The following is a 5,230-nucleotide window of genomic DNA, read 5'->3' as shown; positions in this document are numbered from 1 at the left end:
TGGCCGAGAAAACATCGTACTCACGATGGAGGGAGAGTTGTGGGCGCAGACACCGTTGACAGAAAGGTGTGTTGTGGAGTCGATGAGCTTGTGGTGTTTGACATCCACTAACAAACCAAAATGGCGCAAGAAATCTGCCCCGATGATGGGTGTAGGCACATCAGCTATGATGAAAATCCATCGAAAGGTACGACGGAGACCAAAATCGAGCGTGAGCGAGCGCTCTCCATAAGTGGTGATAGAAGACTAATTCACCGCCTGTAGATGGATTGTAGGCGAAGAATTCGTCTAATCAGCTGCTGAAGGAGGAAGGACGCTGACTAAAAGTGTCTTCAGCTCCGGTGTCTACTAAAAGGCGTGTGCCGTGTTATCTATCTGTGATGTAAAATAGGCGACCTGTTGTATCACTGCCAGAGGGACTCGTCGCCGCTAATCTCTGGCTGGGCCGTTTCCCTGCTGTTGTGGTGGATGAGATTTTTGTTTTCGCCGCGAACAGGGTGAGCGGCACTGCTGGGCGTCGTCACCGAACTTCGAATGGTACCAGCATTCACTGCCGGCGTGGCGCTGTTGGGAGTCGGCTCGCTTCCGCGAAGTACCGCGCGACCCGCTTCCACGGCCGCGGTTGCCGCCTCTGGACCGCTGGCGCCCCCGCTCGTCTAGACGGGAGGCTAGCGCGCACACCTGCGTCGTGGGCATGGTGACCTGTGCAGTGAGGTGCGCTACTGGATCTGCCGCCGGAGGACTGGGAGACGTCGGTGGGAGAGTAGCCGACGGAACGGGGAAAGACTGGGGCATGGACGACGGTACTGCCACTGTAGCGACCGATAGTGGCGTTGCGACCTCGATGATCTTGTCTGCCAATTCAGCAACCTGCTCGATAGTGACTTCCGTGGACGTGGAGGCCAAAATCTGCTGAACGTTGTTTGGTAGGCATTGTAAGAACAGCTGTTTGAGAATGCTGTCTTCTAAGGTAGCGTCCCCGAGCAGTTGTTTCATGCGGCGTAAGAGTTGCGATGGTTTGCGGTCGCCCAACTCCTCTGCCGTAAGGAGCTGATGAAGCCGCCGCTGCTCCGAACGGTGGTCCTTTTGATGAGCTCGGCCTTCACCTTATCATATGCGTCGGTGGTGGGAGGGGAAATGATGAATTCCCTCACTTCCTGCGCTATCTCTGGTTGTAGGGAGGAGATTACATAAGCGAAGCGCGTCTGCTGAGTGGTGATGCTCCTGGTGGTGAACTGCGCCTCTACCTGAGCAAATCAGAGGGCGGAATCGTTGGGCCAAAAAGGGGGAAGCTTGTGGCGGATGGGGTAGCGTTACCCTCGTCGCCGTCTGCCATTGTAGAAGGGAAGGGTGAAGGATGAAAGGTGAAGGATTTAGGATGTGAAGTAGGCCCTAAACAATCACGTCGGGGTCACCAATTTAGGTATTATTGTGTGGGCCTATAATGAAATATCTACTCACCAAATGGCTAACAGGACGCAACAGAGCTGAAGGCACCGCCAGCAGGAATGGTAGCTAGACGACCGTATCAGTAGTAGAATGCACTAGGGCACCAGAAGAGGAGAACAGTGTCCTTGTAGGTTGTATTGCACTCCCCGAAATGATATGAAAGAATATGGACAAACTCCGAAATGCACTCAGGGTGTCCGAAGACGACAGTGTCCCATAGAAATATGTACAAAAGATCCAGCAACAGCGTGGAGTAGCCTCCGAGTGCCGCGGCTAGCACAAACGAGGGTAGAGTCCACCGCTGGAGCGCTGGGTCGAAAAACTGCACGGTCCCTTGTAGAGTCTGCACACCACGGACAGCACGCTAACAGCACCGAAGTAGCGATGTAACGGGACGCAGATCGCGTTGAACGCAGCGATGTAAAAGTCCCAGATGGAGTGTAGAAAAATGTGCGAGTCGCGATGTAGGATGTAGCGAAGATCGCGAAGTAGAAGTCCGAAATCGGAGAAATATGAAAGCGCATAATCCGTATGAGTATAATCCGAAGGCATATAATAATCCGTATGTACAGTCAGACCATTATGTTATGTTACTCCCGCACGCAGTGCGCACGGGGCTGCTTCGTGCGGCTGCGTGCAGGTTCGTGCGATCTCGCACGGGAGCGTATGGCTCCGTGCGCCCCTGTACGCGCCCGTGCGTAGTCGTGCACCTCCGTGCGGATCTGCACGCCCCCGTGCAGATCCGCACGCCTGCGTGCGAATCTGTACGCCCGCGTGCGGATCCATACTCCCTCGCACGGGCCCGTGCGAGTGTGGCGCACGGACCCGTGCAGCTCTGCCGCACGGACCCGTGCGGCTTTGGGGTGCGATTTCGCACGGCCCCGTGCCGCCAGTGCTTGGTTCCCGCATGATCCCATCCCAACCTCCCTGGTTCCCGCGCAGTGCTTACATGGTACATGTACAGTACGTGTGTGTTATCAGGCGTGTACCGCGTGCGAGTCCATGCGCCATTCCCCTCGGTCGGCATAATTATGAAATGAGACGATTCCCGACAATATGTGCGTACAAGGGTTGTTATTTGCGCATTGCCAGTCAGTTGGCAAGCCGAAAACCCCGTCTAGAATATCCAAGTTCTCGCACGCGTGACCACGAGTTGACCCCGCAGAAGATGATCAGTGAATTACGTTTTCACATGATTTTTTTTTTTTTTTTTTTGATTTGACAGGTTACGGTTAGAACCTGAATGCAATACTGTTCAAATTTTCCACGAACGACATGAAAGACCATCAACTTCGAGCATGGCAATTACATTGTATTCATTACCGATGTACGGCACCGGAAATTATGGGTTCTCGTACTCGTCTAAAATTCTCCCACAAGTCTTCTTTTTCATCGTAGGGCACCAACGAACGTATATAGTAACATGTAAACGGAAGATTATGTAAGATGATACCTACAAGGTGTGACGTGCGTGATGATTAGATGGGTCAACAGCCAGCTGAAATCATAGGGATATCGGGATATCATGCCTTTACTCTGCACGAAATCGCGAAAATATCGTACTGTCCCACATATAGAAATTGACGTTTTCTGGATGCCCTTGTTTGTGTGTTATGAGCGACCCCAGCGTAACTGACATGGTCAGTTATAAGCGTCTACTAGCTGTGATATACTGTACTTGTGTCTGTGGTTGGGCATTATGTACAAGTAGCCTACTGCCTCTTTCTTGGCCTCTCTCTCTCTCTTTCTCTCTCTCTCTCTTTCTTCGATTGTTTGTCTTCCCTTGATCTTGTAATTCATAATACATTGTATGTTTATTTGGTTTGTTTTTGTCAATCCTGATGATTTCTTCGACTGGAAGTGCTGTCTGATTCTCAGTTTCTTTCTCCACGGTGAAAATCCAATTGAATTCCCACTGAAAATAATGCCACCAATCATTCAGTCCACCCTCTCTCAATTCAAAGCATCCTAGGCATACACTCAATTACCAGTATAGATCTACTATAACTACTAGTTATACCGTTCACTTCCGTGAACACAGTTACATTACCCGTATATCGAAATTCCGCTTACATTATCCACTCTGTTATTGTTTTTTGTTTTGTTTGTTTTTTCTCGGTGAAAACAACATTTTGACGTAGCAAAAGAAAACTGCTGATCCCAAGGACTGGTACTATGGGAGGCCATTGTATCTATTCTCACTACATTAGTAGGCCTACATATGAAACTAGGCAAAGAACCTTTGATACATCATTACACATACCTTTATCATTATTTAGTAAAATACCAGTACATTCTTTTTCATTATTATTATTAATAACAGAGAAAGGAGCACAATCGACGAGTTGTTTTCCTTTATAAATGTATATACATACACGTGTATCCATATATTTATTACATGTAGGTGTTGAAAGAACTACATTGTAGTAAAGTTTCAAGGTATCCATCAATCTTCATGGCAATGTATCATACCAGTACACATAACAAAAATATGTATAGTATGTTACCAAAAGTAAGAGCTGTATAAGCAGTTTTTCTTACTCTTTAGCAGCATAGTCAAATGTGGTTTATACTATTTTATTCATTAATTGATTTACTCATCTATGTATTTATTCATTCATTTATTTTTGTTGATTAATTTTTTGGTGGTGGCCTTGGTCTCAGTCTCCAGCTAAGTCACATGTAAGACCCTTATGCAATTAAGGTACAACTGTCGGCGATCTTGTGAGTAGGAATGCGAGTAGGAACAGTCTGTCTCGACTACGACAGTGATGTACAGTGAACATAAAAAAAAAAAAAAAAAAAAAAATATATATATATATATATATATATATATATATATACACCGTGTATATATTCGTCTGGTGCAGCTCATGTAAAAGGCAAAGGCATGTACCAGCTAGTTTGAACAATTGCAGAGCTACACTGTGTCAAGCAGATCTATGCAAATAATTTGCCATCAAGTTTTCACACTGGCAATAAACTACACTATATCATGTTACACAAACAGGATTCTGAATATTGCTTGAATATTTGTAAGTGAAAAATAAAGCTAGAATATCACAAATGCTTTTGAGGCAATACCATGTAAATTACAACATTGTACATGCCATCTGCACTTTTGGCAAGGTTTTACTTAATTGAGACAGAGATAACTTCAATAACAGTCCAAACTGCATAAAGGTTTGAGGGGGTAAAAATGCCCTTGAGTACTCTGAAGGCAGGTATGTGTATCTACTAGTACAGTGTATTCACACCCCCAAGGTTACACATATACGTCAAATAGAGGGTCACATAAACCAACAGCTGCAAAAGAAATTTGAAGATGTGCATGACTACATATGAAGTGTATTTACTGTAAAAAAAATAAAACATGTTCAAAAAATATGAACTTCATCAACAGTCCAAACAGCAAAGAATTTTTGAAGGTGTTGTCTGTAATATGAAGCATGCTTATTGGAAACAAAACGGATATAACTTTGAATACACTTCAAAACATCGATAATTACTAGAAATCAAAGGAGAAAAATTTCAGTACAAGTGACCCTTATACGTGTAGCACCTGGCAAAATATTTATGTGAAGAGATCTTTCATCCCAACTTTACCATTATACTGTACACAATCTTATCTGAAATGTCCATAGGCAATCTAATCGTCCAAACATCTGTATTAACTGAATACACATGTACTGTTAAAGTGAAAATTTTGTGGTTCGAAATGTACACGCTTTCCGCGCAACCAGAAACTAGCGCGAAAATAAAAGCATGCAAATATTTTTGC

At 45.4% G+C, this 5,230-nt stretch overlaps 1 pseudogene; it reads right to left on the bottom strand.

Annotated features, from left to right (window-relative positions):
- Positions 1-429: 429 nt before the first annotated feature.
- LOC139733269 (uncharacterized) lies at positions 430-1,973 on the bottom strand (annotated as a pseudogene).
- Between the last annotated feature and the right edge of the window lie 3,257 nt (positions 1,974-5,230).

The sequence above is a fragment of the Diadema antillarum genome, unplaced genomic scaffold (genome assembly GCF_040938485.1).
Source record: "Diadema antillarum isolate AM-2024a unplaced genomic scaffold, OU_Dant_1.0 seq00000466_RagTag, whole genome shotgun sequence".
Taxonomy (NCBI): Eukaryota; Metazoa; Echinodermata; class Echinoidea; order Diadematoida; family Diadematidae; genus Diadema; species Diadema antillarum.
The sequence above is the reverse complement of the archived record's forward strand: the minus strand, read 5'-3'. Positions and strand labels throughout refer to the sequence as shown.